General features: G+C 36.2%; 1 non-coding gene and 1 pseudogene across 1 annotated transcript; both read left to right on the forward strand.

Moving 5' to 3' along the window:
* Nucleotides 1-7,905: 7,905 nt before the first annotated feature.
* LOC118761998 lies at nt 7,906-15,019 on the forward strand (annotated as a pseudogene).
* Trnar-ccu lies at nt 10,973-11,045 on the forward strand. The gene has a single exon. It is a non-coding gene; the product is annotated as a tRNA-Arg (tRNA).
* Nucleotides 15,020-20,528: the final 5,509 nt, after the last annotated feature.

Consider the following 20,528-nt stretch of genomic DNA (forward strand, 5'->3'; position numbering starts at 1 on the left):
TGCAAAAGGAACTTGAACTGAGAATAGCATGTGAAAATTTGCATGAATTGAAGTAGATTGCTATTTTAAGCTAATTGATGGTTGATTTGCTTTAAAAGTTCAGAATAAAAAGTAATTGTTTTAAAATTTTATTTTATTTACCCTTAAAATATTTTTCTTCGTAGACGAGTTGTCGCCAAATAAATTTAGGCGAGTTAGGCGACAACTCGCCTTAGACGAGTTGTCGCTCAACGTGTTCTGTTCACAATTACATCGAGTAAATCTGACAGCATTGGTTACAATCGAAAAATAGCCACTGAACGTTAAGTGTGTCGATTGAAGCTATGGTTCGTGACTATATCCCAAATCTTTTATAGCTCCTATTCTTTGAGATTTCAGTGGGTAGTTAAAAGTCTAAGTTTTTTTTTATTTCTTAAAAGAAAACAGAGAGAAAAGAGAGTTAACAAGAGGACTTCCCCGCCTCGTAGATGGAGAAACAGAAACAGTTTCCACGTACAATGGCAAGGGAAATCCTCTGTAGGAGCTATCCACACTCACGTGTGTCGTTTCTCTTGCAAGAAATCAGACGACCCAGCTTTTTGAGGAAAGTCTAAGTTGACAAATTCTTTCTCTGTACGTGATTATCGACTAGTTTATTCATGAAGGATATGAACACTAAATAGAAATTTATAACATTTATTTCTTTTAACCGAAAAAAATCAAAATGAAACTAAAGTTAGTTAGAGGACTTCCCCGCTTCGTAGATGGAGAAACAGTTTCCTCGTACGATGGCAAGGGAAATCTTCTGAAGGAGCCAGCCCGTCTCGCGTGTGTCATTTCTCTTCAGAGAGATCAGACGTCCGAGCTTATAGAGGAAAGTCAAAGAATTTTCCCCAATAACCCCTGAAGTCTCGACAGCAACAGGGGCGAATAGATATCGCTCCGAGAGTCTCTATATTTCGCAATCTTAAGCTTTTCTGTTCTAAGGGACACCGAACCGGCTGCGACGGCTGACAAGGGAAGATTAGGTTCAGAGAAAGTATCTGAACATGTCGCGTCCCAAAGACGCAGTGCTGGGCGGCACCACGCCACACAGCCTTAAATAACGTTGTCTTGAGGGGTCTCAATGCTGCCGGTATTTCATCAATCCTAGAACCGGCTGGGCTTGCTAGGGGAGACGGAAAAAGACCTGCCGGTCTATCCAACTTCCCTTTGAGTTCGGCAAGTCGCTGATTTGGGACGCGACATGTTCAGATACTTTCTCTGAACACTAAATTGTTTGCATGATTGTCGTTTAAATTACATTTTACAGGAATGCCACATTTATTAAAGCAGGGGAATATTGTATTTTATTTCACGTCCATCCAAGCTGTGCTAATCCATGAATAGCATCTAAAAAAGAATTTTTGACAAGTGGTGTCGCAAAAGAGGAACAAGGAAATATTAGAATGAATAATCAAGTTAGTTAATTAATGACATCCGAATATTTAATTAAATGCAATCCTTCCAGCATAGAAGATTGCTTGAGAAAGGGTGGCGGCAGAGGTTGCAATCTACTGTGAGTAAACTAACACACCATATGCTCCCCCAGTGATTAGTGCTGGCTCTTGTAATGTACCTGCATTTATTTCTACGCTTTTGTCAGTTAGAATAATATTTAGATTATTCTTTACTACCGTAATCCTTATATGTGAATATATAACTATACATTATGGGTTGGGACTCATTTGTGAATATGCACATTTTCTGGCTTTTATCAATACTACAAAGTCAGTAAGTTAAAATACGCAATTTGGAGGGGACGACTGATTCTTGGCTTCTGGAAAATGGCATTTAATGGCATGTAACTTTAATGTTAGAATAAGATTGTACAGAGATGATAATGCGACTAAACGTGCAAGGCATCTATATTCAGGTAACGAAGGCCACTACAGCGATATAGTGATCTAATGATTCAAAATATTTAAATGTACATATAGTTTAGGTGAATCAACCCATCAAACGAGGTTGTTAGTATTCTCTTCAGTGAGTCTTCATTACATTGACTAGTGTTAATAAAATGTTGATTACAATCGGTTCAAGTTTGTTAAATTCGAGAATATTTCTCCATTTGGAAATGTAACGTTTCTAGAAATTAAAATTGATGTTGTATGTCCCGCAGCATTTTTCTCCATTGAATTTACAGTTTTCCAAAAGTCTAATTCAAATAAGCAATTTTTCAAAAACCGTTGTGTTAAGTCACAATTGCTTTGGATCACTAAGTGAATTAAAAGTAGAACAAGTAGAAACATTCTAATCAAAGCCAATATTTATTGTGAATAACTCATTGGTTAGACATCAAATAAATTAAAAACTTTATTAACTAAACCCAAAACCGAAAATGATAAGAAATTGACTAATTATTGATTCTACTTTTTGGAAATTTTTCTCCTCTTGAGGGGACTCCATCTAGGAATTGGATGAGATACAAAAATTTTTTTGAGCCGGAATACACTTCAAAACGAGAACTCCGTTACTCGTGATCATGGATAAAACATTGATGTTCTGTTCACAATTACATCGAGAAAATCTAACAGCATTGGTTACAATCTAAAAATAGCCACTGAACGTTAAGTGTGTCGATTGAAGCCATAGTTTGTGACTATATCACAAACTTTTTATAGCTCTAAATATTGTTGGTTGCGCTACAAAGATATCTAGACAACTACGTTCATTTAGATTTCATAAAGTGTTGTTTCATTACTTACCAAGAAGATGGCTTGCACTGTATGCTCTTGGTTAATAATAATCAATTTATAGTTATTTAAAAGTTAATAGAGTCATTTATGTACGGAAATTCTCAGACTATTCTCGAGAATGGCAATAGAAACTCTTTGTTGAAACGAAACGGTTGATTTTGGTTTTTTATGTGTTTTCGGCAGTTCTGATAATAATATGCAACGTTAAGTCGACCAAGAAGGCACGAGTTTCTCGCCGACAGTCGGAAGAGTTACTACTAAATTTCAAAGTTTCAAAATGAATTAAAGGCGATCCTGTTTCCCTCACTATTGCTTGGGACACGTTCTGAGGAGCCATCTCGTCTCCAGAGGATTGTGTGTTCTCAAGGTCTTGAGACGTCCAATACACTTGAGGAAGCACAACGACTCCTTCCCAATCGATCCCATGTTCGACAGCAATCGGCCGGAAAACTTAACGATCGGTGAGCCCATCATATTTCTTCTTGATGTCCTCTGCTTTATTTGCAGCTGTGCCAGCATTGCAGGCACTTTCCAACATGTTGTCTTGGACAGGAGTCGGAACATGTTGAATCCCATACGAGAGGCTTTCCTTCCAAAAACAGAAAGATAGTCATCCCGTCCTCTCTAAAATGTTTCTCCCTATATATATAAATAATAGGTTTTGTGAAAAAGATCGTAGAATATCAATCTATAGTGAGTATCTTAGATGGCGAAAGATTTCAAAAGCACAAATTAGTAAGAAAACAAATGAGCGAAAATGATTATCATTTATTTATTTATTTATTTATTTACCCCCGGCCCCTTCAATTGAAGGAAGCCGGTTGGCTAACAGAAACGTTAGGGCCAATGTCGGACGCGCTCCCAAAGATCCCCGATCGTGATCGGTGTTTCCGAGGAAGTAGTAGAAGGCGGGGCCTGGACAGGAGAAAAGGTCGGTGAGGGAATAGGAAGGGGTTATTTCACCAAGACCGATTTTTATGCGATAATCGTGTAGGCCAGTATGGTGGCCACAGCGGAGACGAGCCAAGTTCACTCGGGCTTCTCTTGAGAGGGAGGATTCGATCTTATTAATTGGCGGCGGAAGGCGTCCCAGAAGCTTGTTTATTCCAAGACATCTGATTGCCCTCGTAGCCACCAGGTCGTGAATCCCCTTCTGGTTAATGTCCGGAGGGGATCGTATAAGCTTGCGGACTTTGTCGCGAGGGTCGGAACTATTCTCCTGTTGTTAGTGGAGTGCCAGAGGAAGTAGCCAGGGTGATTTAGGGTTCGGCATTTGTCAAGAAATTGCAGCCCGAGCATTTCAAAATGGTCACTGATTGGAAGGATTTTCGATTCCCAATGTAGGTGGTTCGGTAGGTGTCGTTTTAGACAGCCGGTAATAATTCGTAATGCTGAGTTTTGAGTTCTCTGAAGTTTTTCAAGGTTTTTGTATTAGTAAGGCAGGAACCCCAAGCAGGGATGGCGTAGTTCATAGTTTCTAATAAAGGCTTGTATACAGTTGTTAGACTTTCCTATCTGCCCAAATGAAGTCCTCGCAAATAGATCGGGCACATTGAGTTTTTTCTGGATTTTCCACAGATATATGAAACATGTTTATCATAATCTTAAGCTGCTGATGATCGAGAAGACGTTGCCCCTCAGGATCGCAATGGATATTCTTTGGAACAACCATTGCTTCTCCAGAGGCTCTCTCCGTCTTCTCGAGATCAGATTCCCGATTTTCACAACGAGTTCAAACGATTTTTGGCTCATGGCCCCGGAGGTTTCTACAGATATTGGGGAGAAGATAAAGTTGTCCAGCAGGTTGGAATATTTCTGAGCTTTATGTACCTCAGCCTTCTCAGCGGCTGAGCCTGGACTGATCGCGGAGTCAACTATATTGGTCTTTGAGAAGGTGTCTGTGCACGTGGAGTCCAACGCGAGGCATTTCCCATTACTCCACGGGAAAATGGTGACTCCATCTGGGCGTTTACCGTCTCCACGGTCAAGCCCGACGGGTTCCAGTTCTGTCGGGAATCCAGCTGCTTGTAAAGCAGCCGAAATAGTCTCGTTGATAGCGGAGTGTCTGGGAGCACGGCCAGCACTCCTTCTGCATGACAGGGGATGTAGTCCTTTGGTATCGACTTTACTCCCACATCGGCATTGGCCCCCCGAACAGACATTAAGTCCCAAGCGCATTGCTACGCCAATCTTCACACAGTCATTATCGAGAAGGGTTCCAGATTGGGAGCAAGGGAGGGCATTAAGCCACGCCCCACTTTCAGGTCTGGCAGCGGCACCGAAACAAGCGAGGCGATGCTGATCCAATGTAGGTCTGATTGCTTCCATTTTAGCTTGCTGGAGATATCATCCCATTCCCATTGGCGTGAAATGTTAGATGGAATGGCCAATCCAGATCCCTTCCAGAATTCGCAAGCTCCAGAGAAAACTCGGTCCTCTTCCAATCCGCGAGAGTTACGTAGGATTTGGGTTATGAGGGCTTGGGAGCTCGCACGTGAGGAGAGGAATGCAGGAAGAGCCATGTCCAGAGGTGAACGGAGTCCAACTCCGCCAAGGCGTAGAGTAATTTGCAGCAAGTCCAACCAGCGTCGTCAAAGGATATGTTTAGGATTTTTTCAGCGGCCAACTTCAGAGAAGTATCGAGCGATTGAAGCATGTCGGATTGTATTGAGCAGTTTGAAGTTCGCAGCAAATATAGAAGCCTTGGCAACATGAGGTTTGCTCTGAGCACGAAAAATCCGTAGTGAGAATCAAGCAACATGAGCTTATTGTGAAATCAGTGACCCATTGGCTTTCTCAGATAGCGACTTCTTAAGTGGATTTGGCCCATGGGCGCGCCGAGGAAAGAACATCATCAATGGGTGTGGTTGTCAGCCCCGGCAGGCGAAGTTGCAGCTTGTTTAGTGCGGAACCGAATTCTTCGTGCGAGCAAGAGATATTTATAAGCTCGCACTTGCTGACGTTTACTTCCAGTCCAATTTCACGGAGGGTGGGAATTATGTTGAAAATATCCTCAATCACAGTATCAGAGGGGCCCCCGATGGTTGCATCATCGAGGTACCACAGGTTGAAAAAAGAATCGACTTTCCGTACGACAGAGTCAATGCCGAGGGCGAACAGCAGTGGACCGATAGGGTCGCCCTGCTGAACTCCTGTGCACGATTTGATAATTTCATCTCCAAAAAGAAGAGAGCTGTCTGACCCATATGCCAAGTGAACCAAGCCGATAATATCAGGAGCCCTTTCTAAGCAGGTTTCGAGAATCACATCTCTCCTCAGGCTGTTGAATGCATTCTTAATGTCCAGTTTTATAGCTAGAACTCCGGGACCATTTGAGTTCCCTTTTTGCGAGGAGAATTCTCTGGTTGCATGCACTGCAGCTTCGCAGCCATTTGGGATTCCCACACCCAGCTGAAGTGGCGAAAGTTCGCAGCTGAGTCTCTGTGATGCCCTTCGTGCTTAACTAGTCACGATACAAATTAGTTATTTGCATGGATAGTGAAAGTGAAATGCAAACTATTCCAGATTCTATTCATCGGAATAGCCATTCTGGAATTCGTAAACTGCAACAGGAATGTTTACACTCTTATTTTACAATAAGGCGGAAAATTATAGAACTAGTTGTCAAAAATGCTCAATTTGCAAGTTTTCTATTCTTAAAGTATAAAATTAATAGCAGGTTTCTGATTCTAAATTCCATGTGATTGCCAAAAGACCAAATGAACGATTCCAAGCAGACCTTGTAGACGTTAAAAAATTTAACGATTCCAATGATAGTTACAAATGGATATTTACAGTCATTGATGTTTACAGTAGGTATGCCATCTGTAAAGAAGTTAAAAATAAATCTCAATAGGAATATTTAAATCTAATATTGAAATTTAGATATTTGTGAAGCATTTGAAGAAATTTGTTTTGAAATCGGCTTTTGTGAGATTCTAAAAACAGATAATGGAACGGAGTTTAAGAATAATTATCTAGATTTTTTCTGCCTTTAAAACAAAATCAAACATATTATGGAAGACGAAATCATCTTCAATCACAAGTAATAATACAATATTTATCTGTTTCAGGGTATCGTGGAAGGTTTAATCAAACTTTGACACGAAATCTTTCAAAGCTGATGAGTGAAGAATCAACTAAAAATTGGATCCAATTTATTAAACGAGGCACTTTTATATATAACACAACTATTCATTCTTCTATAAACGAAACACCATTTAAAAAACTGAGAGGAGTTTCTGGTATAAACACCGTCATTCATGAGTATAAGTTTTTTAATTTTTTAAATTTTACAGAAAATGAGAGTTTGGATGATTTTTATCCACTATCATCTAAGGATTTAAACGTAGAAAATATTTCAGATGTTTCAGCTAAATTTTGTATAAAGTATGGTTGAAAACTTGGATCATAATGATTTTGTATTGATTAGAAACCAATGAAATTAATTTTGACAGTCACTGTGACAGACATTATGATAAATTAACAGGTGACATTAGCCACCATGATGGGACGCAACATAATACCCTTGGATGGAGAAATAAGAAGTAATATATCTGGCTTGTTTACGAATTGACAGGAACATTCCCTCTAATCTCGCGATGGAATACTTCTACAGTTCTCATCCTACTATGACAGAGCACATTAAACAGAAAATAATATGTGAGATTTTATTCTTTATATTACGAGTCAAGAGGAGATTTTAACAAACCACTTTAAGTCATCAGCAGCGACGTTGATGAATATGCACGTGGGTCTTTCATAGGTCTCTGGTTTCTCATATCTTTAATGCTACAAAGAGACTTGACAAATTTCAAAAGATTTTTGAAAACTTATTGCGTGCCAGTAAAACATAAGACAGAACATTAATCTGTTTGATTTCAAGAAACGTGTGAATTCAAAGGAGGACGATACACTAGAAAGATTAACCAACATCAATGAATAGACTGCTAATTATCGAGAAGACGCAATGAAGATTCTTTGAAAGACATTATGGTAGCGTCAGAATCTAAATCAGCTTTATAAAATAGAATGCGAAAGCTTTAGGAAACATGCAAAAATCTCCACTTTATACTAATCTTCTCAAAATGTAATATTCATTTTTAAAGAACTTAACTTATCCGTGGAACTCAAAATTGTCTCATTATTTCCTTGCATGCTTACATTCACATCATTCAATATCATAACTATGTCTGTTAAATATGCTAATTTTAATTCCAAATCTGATCAATTCATGAAATTGATAGCATTGTTCTCTCGTAAAAAACTCAGCAATAACATCTTTTACTGGGCACGCTTCGAGGCAGGCCGAGGAGCGAAAGATTCTCAAGTACGGGCACCTCTCCAACTCGCTGTTCTTTACTCCAATTGCCGTGGGAGTCCTCCGGGATCTTCGGCCCCAAGACACTCCGCTTCCTTCGCTCGCTCGGTCGACGGATTTCAAGGACTAGTCACGATCCAAGAGAGTTTTCTTGGCTCCTGGAACGTCTGTCGATTGCTGTGATCCGAGGGAACGGCTTCGCCATTCGCGATGCTGGCCAGGTGTCTCGTGAAGGCTTTAATTAACTTAGCTATCTTTATTTCTTTCTTGTTAAAAAAAAAACATAACAAATAGGAACGTGATTATAATTGTTTTATAATAAGTAATTTTCAAGTTAAAAATTAAAAAAATAAGTAAATATAAATCTGAAAACCTCTTCTATAAAACAATGACTAATTAGATTGAAAAAAATTAAAAGCTTAATGGATTATCAAAAATAGTGAAAAGCTATTTTAACCAAACATCCTTGCCACCTGGAAAGTAAAAAAACATGGATTTGGTTAAGGCTATTAAAAATACAAGACATTTGGGACTATCGGCAACTATCTAAAATCCAGTCATTGGTAGTAACTAATTTGCGTCAACTTTCAGACTGTTCAAATTCACTTTGTCTAATTTCCCATATCAGCTTTAGAGTCGAACTCCAGTAATTCCGGCCTTAATGTATCAAAACCATCTCTACTTGGCATGAACGTGTCAAAATTGGCTGTAAAAATCACAATATGCTGATTTACCCAATGAATCAAACATTTTTTGTGGGTGATTTAAAACATGTACAAAAAAGAAACAATTGTTGAAATTATGAAAATAAGTAAGCAATTTTTCAAACTGTTGCTTTGAAAATAAATCCTCAAAAATCTGTTAGCAATTCGGATTATCTACCGTTTTCTAAGATTCTCGATGGAGTGAAAACATACCATATTTGGAAATGTTAGAAGACAATGTAAGTAATGTCCTCAATGTGAAAGTTATTAAGTCAGATTACTGAAAGTTAAGAAGAAATAATTCAACTTTCGCGAAACAAAACTCTGCAAATTTGTTACATAAGATAAATATGCAATTTCGATAGAAAATTATAATTTTGGATTTTGATCTGATTTGAGAGGGTTGCTTGTTTTTCTCAGAATATACACTTAAAGCCAGCAAACAAAGATAGTCTTTATTTATGTAGAAAAAATCTTGGAAAGGATGGTAAACCAGGCAGCAATGAAATCCAGATGAGATTGTAAGTAGTTGGTGGCCGTTGATAAATCGCTATCTTTTGATAGAATGATTATGTTGTCTGCGTATGAGAGCAGTAATGTATTCTGGAAACCGGTGCGTCACTTAAATGGGGTAAAGAAAACTAGCGATAACACTGAGCCCTGAAGACTCTATTCGGTAGGTATCAAAAGCGGGACTTGTATTCTTTGATCACTGTTTGGCTTAAGCGGCCCAATATAAAGGTTGTTAGTCAACGTTTCAAGGTTGTTGGAATATCGGTCATAGCAATTGTATTACTCAGAACAGATCTCGAAGTGTGATCAAAGGGCTTAATGAGATCGACCGACACAAGTATATTCTTTAAGGAAGTTTACAAATATTGCCGACACATCTCAGCAAATGCTTAATTTGCAGTTATAGTTGGATGAGGAGTTTGAATCAGTGAATTGTATTACAGTAAAGGCTCTCATGTCAGCCAATTCTGAAAATGTGGCGATTATTGAAAAATGGCGAATAACAGAATCCATAAAAATTATCTAAATAATATAGTTTTTAGTTTTCCTAGAAGGCCTAGAGCAGGGGTTCTCAACCTTTTTAGCTCAAGGGCCAAATCGATAATTAAGATTAGCTTCGCGGCCGCACAAAAAAATATTTTAATATATTTTTATATTTTCCAAGCCGGTAACTCGCTTGCAATCCGAAGTGCAGCCACTGCTGATGCGTAATGAGTTTTAGACTCTTTTTTTCTTTTTTTAATTTCCATTTTTTTATAAAGAATAAAAGCTAAAAAAATCTACAAAAGGCGTTGTATCTAAAAAGAAAGTACTATTTGTTTATTAAGTTTTGAAATCGGAATAAGTAAAGTCGAAGAAGTTCGTAAAAGCTGACTCAAGTGAGTGAGTTGTTACGATATTTATTTTTTATTCGAATCATTTTACTAAATATTGATTCGCATAAATATGTAGATTTAAACATTGATATATTCATATATGCATTGTGTGTTATATTTTGAATTTGTCTTGAGGAATTAATTCGTAAAAATTATAATAGACGCATTTTGAACAATGCCGCCAGTAAATTAATGAGTTCTAGTTGAATTTTGCAGGCGCATCCTTAATTTCCACGCTGAATAAAGTTGCGAATATTTCATTAAAGGAAGGAATTCTTTAAAATTCTAAAAATTAAATTTATAAAATGTACCCCAAAACGTGCTTCAAATTGATTAATGAAATCACCAATTATGGATATGTTTAACCTTAAGAATGAATAATTAAATTTAAACATTATTAAAAAATTAAAAAAGTTAGTTACTCTAGAGGGGCCGCAAAAAAAATCCTGGGGGCCGCATTTGAGAACCGCTGGCCTAGAGTATTTCATTTAAACCTATTTTGAATAAATTATTATAATAAACAACAACCGGTCGCATCAGAGTTGGAACCGGTCGGCCTGGTTCGGGAGGATGGTAAACGTCTTGACGGCCTAACAACATTCCCCTTCGAAAATGGCAAGTCACTCATCTGATACGCAAATTGCACGAACATTTTCTCCGCCGAAAACATCTTTACGTCAGCCGTCAACTAACTCGGCCAAAACGCTAAAAATCGAGAAATACAGTGGATTATCTCACCGTCATATCATTGCTCCGATCGCAGTGGAGACGTCGGGAGTCTTCGGTCACAGAACTAAAGATTATTAATTTATATGTTCTTAATGAATGAAAGACAAATAACAAGGTCCTGTGGCCCAATGGATAAGGCGTGTGCCTCCTAAGTACAAGATTCCGGGTTCGAGTCCCGGCAGGACCTTTTTTACAATTTTTTATTTTTATTATTCACATAAAGAACAATAATCAAAAGTCCAGCTAAAATTGATTTTTAATTTTTGCGTCCGCTTTCAGTCAATTCTCCTCCTTTTGAGAATTGAGCCTGAGCTAATGTCTTTGACGGGTACATTTATCCATTTTACAGGGCAGGCCACTTTTTTGGTTGTTGTTCTCGAGTCCGATTCTATGGTCTCACTCGGGAATGCAATAATCGCATGCTTCATCATTGTAGACAGGAGTTTGTACTCCCGGCGCATGCTCTCCAGTGTTTTCTTGATTACGATTGTCTGGACATATGCACGCGTAGAGTCATGGAATTGTAGGGAGTTTTGGTAGTGCTTATAGAATTTGGATGTTATTCATCCCATCCATATGGCCATGCGGCCGCCCTTTAGGTGAAATTTAAAAACTACTTTCTGTGGGTACTTTCTTAAATTTGGTTAGCACTGCTTTTTTATTTTAATAAAGAGATCTTTACACGATGATTAGTAATCAACAACTTGCTATCCAAATCAACTCTGAAGATCATTTTTATAACAGCATTAACATTCTGTTATTCAATCATGATGGCTAAATCCTATTCTGAGGAAACTCTTTGGAACTTTTTCCAAAGATTTAGTGTCCGTAGGGAACTCTTTATGGTAAAACCATTGACGCTGCATATGCAATTTTGGATTTTTGAATATGCAACAAAGATTTGCAAAATCGGATCATTCGGATGATTGAAGCTTTTCAATGGATTCGAAATTTTCGACATCAAATAATTCTTCTTGATTATAGAATTTGTTTAATTTATTTAAAACTTAAAAAGCCTCTTTAAAAGTTACACTTTTCTGACTCTCCTCTAGAGGTTCTTCACTATTAATTTCTTACTTCCTGCAAAATCATTAAATCCTCGCTTTGAAGCAAATATTTTGGGTTTCTCAGCAATATTTTCATTGTTCAAATGGTTCCTTTACCATTCATTGAATTAATCCAAGAAATCGTATCATTATCGATTTCACCAAACTTTAAATATTATTCACAATAAATATTAGATTTTAAGTTATTCAACAAAATTCCTTTTATTTCTCAGATCATCAATAGATCTACGAGTAATTTTCTGGAAAAAATTTCCGAAATTTTTATAGAAGGTAATTCAACATTTGATTCAATGAACTTTAAAATGACAATTTTTTTGTTTTTTATCGTGTAAAGCTACGTTTCATGAAAACAATGAAAACGTGTAAATAATTACCTGTAAAATTAATTAAAAAAATATTTAAAATTGAGACATAGCGGATTCGTAACAAAAATCTGGCGGATTCGAGAATTTGGCAGATTCGAAAAATTTTCTTAGAGAAAATGGCCTATTGGAGAATTTATTAGTTATAATTGGCAGATTCGAGAGACTGTAGTGATTGTATTTAATAAATATTGCCTTCTTTTAATATTGAAAAATATAATCGATCAGAAATCCATTCTCAAAATCATGTGTGACATCAACTTACTTTAACCGAAGACAAAATCGATATTACCGTACTTGTAAAATTAGATTGCTGAATTTTTTTTGAAATGAATTTTTGATAAAAAACAAAGAAAAGAAGAGAAAAGCGTTAAGTGCCAGCGGCAAGGACGCAGTGTGCGTTGCCGTGAAAATGGCCAGACCGATGGGCTGGCGAATATGTTAAGGATTTTTATAAAGAATTTTTATTTTCAATTTTTAATAAAGTAATAAAAATATATTTTAATTAATATGTGCCGCAAGAAAAAAACCCTGGTTTTAAGTACGCGAGCACGAAAAAGTAGGAAAGCTAGTCTAGACAGTTTAAAACATATTTAGCAATCTTATTTTAACACTACAGTATTAGAATCGATTGACGGCGACAGAACATTTCATCAACCGACAAAAATTTGAAAATATACGCATATTCACTTCAAAAAAACACTAAGAACCCACAACGGATTGAAATCTCTATTGCTAGTGACAACCAATCTTCTTTGTGATTGCCCAAATCAAATATTCGGATGTTGCTGATCAACCAACATGATGGTTACTCATAATATTTCCTAGTTTACTTTTATCTTCAATAATGTCAATTATTGTATGAAGCAGTCACAATCAAAGCAGTTTTCATTGTTCTGCACTGTGAGAATATAACTATTATTTTCTACAATAGTTGTCATTTATTAAATTTTTTACAAAAAATATATTTTAATTTATAGTTTAACTATTTATATTAAATAAAAATAAATTCAATTTAAATATAGTCTCGTGACACTCACATGTCGGCTAAATTACTACGATCAAATCCAGTACCAACTGATGGGATGAGATGGCTTAAACACTATATTACAGAGTAGCCTATGAACCATTCAGGAAATGCTATGTCCGACCAATCAGGGGACAAATTCAGACTGGGGGAAACGCTTTTTTATTACAGCAATTGCCGACCATGGACAAGTGAATTTGTGAATAACAACAAAAATTTGACGTTTAAATTTAGTCATTAAACCTATTAAATGGAGTATCTTCAGAGGAGATATAGTCAGATATAGCAATACTAAGTTCAATAGGTTGAAAATATTGGTAGGAAAAGACAAGGGAAAGCAGGGGACAGTGACTACGATATTTCAGAAAGAAATTGGTGTTTGTTCGTGGACTCCACCTGGTAAACTATTAAATAAATTTATTAATTAAATATATATAAATTAAAACCAATTTAATATAGAAATATGAAATAATTGGTTCTTCGGATAAATCCCCCGGATATTGTCATGCCAGAGAAATGCCTCTTTCAGTAGTGGAGGACATACAGCTGGTGGATCCAATTGAAAAGTATTCCAACGATGGTAAATACCAGGAAAGGGACCGCGGTGACGTGGAGATACACGGAAGACGGAGACCTCATCCGAGTCTCCTCCACGACCGGAGCCCACATCCCAATCCCGGCATCAGCCTGGGACATATTGGACCCCTCCTATGGCTATATTGTGCCGGAGGAGTACAAGGAGGGGGCTAAGGACTGTGATCCCCGGACGGTCACTTTTGTGAGCTACAAGCCAACACTGAATTTGGTGGAGGATGATATTAAGGATTCTCTGGAGAGTGCCTAAGGATGAGACTGTTAGGAAAAAAACTTATTGGTATTAAAATTTGGAATTGATTAATTTAATTATAAATTTAATTTGTTTTTTAATAGATTTTATTGTTTTATTTTTGTTGTTGTGTGGTTAGATAATGTCAGTGTTCGACAATTTAGCTCATCCGGATAATCCAGTGTGTTTTTGATATAAAAATCGGCTCATATGTAATCTCCCACATTTAATATCGACAGGAAGCAGGTCGTATCAAATTCGAACTTTATGCCCACAAAACACCAAAAACAGCCGAAAATTTTAGGTCTATATTATACAAATAAAAGACAATTTGTGTACAGGAGAGTTCAAAAAGGACGGGGTCCTGTCGCGTCTACAAGGACTCGACCTTCCACAGGGTCATGAAGGACTTTATGGTCCAGGGAGGGGACTTATAAAGGGGGACGGAACGGGAGTCTTTTCTATTTATGGAGGGGAGTTTCAACGATGAAGACTTTGGGGGTGGTCACATTCGTCGGCGGGGGTGTTGTCGATGGTCTTGTTTTGGGGGAGGTTTGTAGGCCAACAGTGGAAAGGATTCGAATGGGTGTCAATTTTTTATTACTTGTGCTGATTGCACTTATTGGATAAGAAAACATGTCGTTTTGGTATTTTTGTTGTTTTATTTAAAGGGCGTATTCTTGAGGGTATTCTGGTTCTCAAAAAGTGGAGAATATGCCAGTTGGGCCTATAATAAGCCCAAGACTAATGTCGCATTTCACAGTGGGGACAGCTTTGATTTTTCCTATTTTAGTTATGATTATTTTTGTTTTTCACTTTCTTATTTCTAGTTATGATTATATTATACATGACAAATCTTATTTGCAATCATTCTTATGATTCTGGGACATTGAGAGTTGTAAAGGAAGATCACACTGCTTAATCAACCGGGAAATATTCTTTTGAAAAAAGAAGAAAATGGAATAAAGATATACTCGTGTTTTAATGTTGATTAATCCATGTCTAGGTTGAAACACAGTATTTTTGTAATTTTTTTAAACAGAACTTTGAGAATTGAGAAAGTTTAGATGCTAGCTAGCGTAGATGGTTGAAAAGTAGTCAGGAGACTAAGGGTTGGCTTAACGATGCCGGACTGCATATTGAATGGCGGTTTCCGCGGAGCACCGAGATTCGCTGAAAAAGTTTTAATAAAACGTTCAGTCAAATTTTTATTATGATGGGTTTAATTAAGTTATTGAAATACATCGTTTATGATTCTTGCTATGTTATAGAAATGCTCAGCAGGGGTCGGAGAATTTCCCACTTCACGAGCCGGATTATAAAAAAATTATTGGTCTGCGGGGCGGATAATTTTGTTTACTTATTTAAGGCTAATATTAATTAATTGAATAAAAAATTTTATTTTAACATCGATCCCCTGCTTTGAACAATACGTTAGATCTCCGTATTCGAATTCTATACCCAACAAAAACTGATGAAACTGACGTGATAAAATTTAGAAAATTGCGCTAACATCGGATGCCACAAGGAGACCAATCAAAAATCTAGAATAGACTTAACATATGAAAATCACCAAATGATCTTTCTACCCTCCGACTGCAGACATTATAGACAAGGATTTGTGATTAACAAAAGACTTTAGTCAGGGTTGTTAAAAATCATGATTTTTTCAAAAAAATCAAAAAAATCTGATTTTTTTGATTTAATCACGATTTTTTTGATTTAATCAGATTTTTTTGAATTAAATGATCTTTATTTCAAAACGACCCTTTCCACTGGCTTATCAGAGAACCTCTCTCTTTGTACATAAACACTGAAAAACGGCCACGCAGAACGATCTATCGTAGTTCCTTATGTCCACCGGGATCACTTAACTAGTTTGCATTACGCTTCTTTCTTGTGGTTTCGGGTTATAAATAAAAAAATATTTCAAAGCGAACTAAAATAAAAAACAAAAACAATGGAAATCGTTTTTATTTATTTAAAGCTTGTAAATGGAAACAAGTTTGGCTGCTTTTTCGATCCCCAGCCTATTGCGTACATTTGAATGTAGAAATCCGAATGTTGAAAAGATTCTTTCTATTCCACCTGTCGAAGCAACTGCTCCAGAATTTTTTGCATAGTGAAATTACTTGTGAAGGTAACTGGTATGAATTCGACTCCCACCAAGCTATAGGTGATACTTTACTCAATAAATCGGAGCAAACATGTATTGTTTAAATGGATCAGCTTTTGCTCTGAAATTAATCAGAGTCGGAAGTGCATATTCATAATTTTGAGCACAATAACTCAATGCAATGTCAATCTCAACATTTGAAAGAGATTTCCCACTACATGTCGGGTCGATCAAATTCGCAAGTAAGTGGAAAGGTGTTAATGCTTGTTTTGCTCGAATTCTCACTTTTCCTAAAATATTCGTACATCCATTGTCAATATATGTCTGTTCAAGTTCTTTCCAAATTTCTACAGCATGACTAATCGTGGTAGAATCATTCTGAATTTATCTAAAGCGACAGCAATTGTTTAATAAGCATCAGATATTTTCAACGCGTCGTTTAGGGAAATATTTTGGACCTGGAAAAAATCTCTGTATCAATATCCGTTCTGTGTTCCTCACAAGTTCTCAAAATAATAGACCAATTATCCAGATTAAGATTGAAAACAGTCTGATAAGTGTTCCACCGTACATCAATCGGAAGAACGAGTTTTTTTCCTCCATTAGATTTGTACAATGCAGCTGGAAGATGGACGTTTCGGAAATATTTATTGATTGTTACAATAGTTCCTTTAACGTCCGCTACCTCGACATCCTCACAAGAAGGTTGAGATAATGTGCGAGCAACCATAAGTAATTATTTCATTGCCATCTTCCATCATTATCCGTCTCATTTTAGTCATGTTGGCAGCATTATCCGTTACAAGACTGCCGATTTTACATCCAAACCGTTGTTCAGCCAATTGTGCGGAGGCTAAAGCAACAGATTGAAGATATTCCGCAGTGTGGCTATATCCAGAAGTGTCCACAGTGTCAATGAGATAATTTTCCCCATCTGATGTCACAACCGAGACACAAATAACGGGTTCATTATGAATGTTGCTCCACCCGTCCAACATCATAGACACTGTTTTGTCCTGGAGTCTTTGTCGACAGTCTTCATGTATTTGGTCGTACACATGATCAAGTAATGTACCACCAATTTGATAACGAGAGGGTAAACGATACCCAGGAAGAAGCATTTGGACGATTTGACAAATTCGGGATGTTCTACAGCAGCAAACGGAGTGTTTGTAGAAAATATGTATCTAGCGAGTTGCAGATCCATCAAATCTTTCTTAGATGAAGTCGTCGTAGTTACGAAATTGATTAATGAATGGTCCTTCATCCTTGGAGGAAATTCGCTTTCAGGTCTCGGCATATTTTCAGGGATTATCAATATTACTTCGACATAATAAATGATGCTGCCTCATCCGAGATACAAGACCTTGTATGTCCTTCCCACAATTACGACATCTGGCACGGCTTCCGGTCTTTCCAGGAATAATACGTTTATCAAAATAAGCCCACAAAGAATCACGCTTTCTTCCAGACATTTAAAAAAATTTAAATGATTTTTTTGATTTTTTTAATGATTTAAATCATTGATTTTTATTGTTGATTAAAATCAAATGATTTAAATCTAACAACCCTGACTTTAGTGTTGACTCAATGGCGGAGAGTAATAAAATGAATTTTAGTACTAAAAGTGCAAATTAGCAATAAAAAAGATTAAATGGGGTTCTATCAGTTATCAACGTATTTGCAGAATGGCAGAATTTTCAATGCTCCTTATGATAAAACGAATTCTACAAAGTGCTGACTCCACATTTACCTGTCCTCATCTACACTCCTTCTCATCACCGGAGATTGGAACGCAGAAACTAGTATTCTTCGTGGTACAGAAACTTTATAGGGCAACGTAAAAAAGGATATAGAAACCTGCCGGAAAACATTGGGGAATTTCTGTAAAGCCCTCGGGCTAGTCTTATGCAACAACTACCTGAACGGGGAGAAAACGTAATAAAAACGAGAAATACCAACAAAAAATTGAGTAAATTATCTGCCCCACAAAAGATATACGTCTTCTAAAAGACCTTCGTTTATATGAAAGGTCACTCTTTGACAGCGATCCCAAAATTTGCCATTTTTGTGTCTATTATATTTCAAACAGCAAAATTTGTCTGTTTAATTTCGGAATATCCATTTTAAGTATAGAGCCAAAAGAAAGAAAACATAAAAATTTGCAAACGAAACAATACCAAAGGAAAGATTACAACCTATTTAAAACGTGGTAATATATTGTTTTTAATTCGATAAATTAAGAACATCTAAAAATAAAATAATTAAAATTTAATATCATTGGTCTATTTGTATTCAGCTAGTATCTTAGTTCCAGTCGATTTACAGTAATTAAAACTTGAATCTCTGAATATTGCTAACTTTTAGGCTCTGCTGGTCTCCGTGCGTCTCGCTCGCATTCCTTGAGAATTTTCAACGAATCCAGAATCCTGAACTCAGAAAAATAACCAGATGTTTAAAATCTTTTTTATTGACTATTTCCATTTGGAAACAATAATCCTGCTTATTGTTAATCATCTTGAATTTTCCAAGCTCCAATTTTTGATGACTTTTCGGCTGATTACTAACAAAAGGAAAACACGTGCTACTTGTGCTGATCTGGAAAAAATTGTATTGAAAATTATATTTGGAAGCTGAGGACAAAAATCAGCATTAATACATGACTTTGCTTCCACAAGTGTCATTAGGAGACAATCACCAAACAAAATATTCAAAAATCCCTCCGAAAATCGATAAATCAAAATTATTATTGCCAAAAAAGAAATTCTCAGAACAATTTGCCACGGGCATCATTTTCGCTTTGGACACGATTTCACAAAAAAACATCAGAAAGAAAACCCTGCCACGTGTGTTACTCCAATCCGATCTCCCTCCACCATTTGTCTTCTGTCCTAGACCACCCGCAATGTAATTTTCACGAGATTTCTGAAAACGACCGGCTTTCCCAATGTCAAGGAGTTTGAGGCTACTAACTAATTAACTTCGAGAAATATGTTCATTTTTCTTACTTTTTATTTTTGTGACTCATCGAATGTAAAACAAAAAAATAGTGTGATTATTATTTATCAAGACGTGACCACTTTCTACATAACCAATACAGTACTGATGCTATCGTAGACTATTGAGAATTACAGTTCTCTGACAGTTCCAATAATTTTGTTGGTCGGTTTTGTTTACTTATTTAAGGCAAATATTAATTAATATTTAAGTCTGTGAATAGGTTGTAATAGTGCTCACTAAAATTTATGCCAGAGAATAGTTGACTAATTTGAGTTTTGCATAGAGTTAGCTCTGTTTCTATTTTCCTTAAACTGTAATTAGTCACTCTGTAGTCAATGCTGTAGTTATGAGTATTTAAAATACTAATAGATAACTTTAAATACTATGACTATCCACATAGCGTTATCATTTTCAAGAAAATTTTGGTCATTATTCAGTTAATGTATACGTTTAATATTTTATTTCATTTAGGTTATCATAAACTAAGAGTTGCTCCATTTCCAATACCCACAAATACAGGGTGTCCTAAAAAATGAATACATGTGAAAAATAACGGTAAATGTAGTCTTTAATTAAAATTTTACTTTTTTTAAAAGTATAAATTTATTTAAAATGTTACAATATTTATGTGAAATATCGTTTTTTTGTACTTTAATGCATTTTGGAAACTTTATTTCGAATAATTGTAAATAACTCATAAATTCACGATTTCTTTCACAACCACACCCCCTCAAGACAGGAATGATGAGCAGACTTTACTTCGAAGAAAGAAAATTCATTCTAAAATATTACTGGAAATGTGAAAACGCAGTTGAAGTGCAAAAACAACTTAGAAAAGAATTTCAAAAAAATCTGCAACACGAGTGACTATCTTTCGAATTAAAGATAAGTTTGAAGCCTATGGAACTGTTCAGAACGTACATAAAAAGCGTTTCAGAAAATCAAGAACATCAATTTCTTCTCAGCAAGAAAGAGAAACCATATACCCAGATACCAAGTGAATAATTTCATAAGTGTAATTCTATTGCTTGAAGTTGTTAGCGGTGCTTGGATCAAGGTGGGCGCCACTTTTGAGATAAATGGTAAAAACCGGAAAATGATACTATTAAATATATTTATATTTTTGAAACAGTAAAATTTAATTAAAGGCTATCTTTACAGTTATTTTTTTATGTATATACAGTTTTTTGGACATCTGTACATAAAATGGGATTTTTTGTCGAAGAATGATAGTATTGTTGTAATCATAAACGATGTTCTTTGTGCATTTAA

The sequence above is a fragment of the Octopus sinensis genome, unplaced genomic scaffold (assembly GCF_006345805.1).
Source record: "Octopus sinensis unplaced genomic scaffold, ASM634580v1 Contig19108, whole genome shotgun sequence".
Classification (NCBI taxonomy): domain Eukaryota; kingdom Metazoa; phylum Mollusca; class Cephalopoda; order Octopoda; family Octopodidae; genus Octopus; species Octopus sinensis.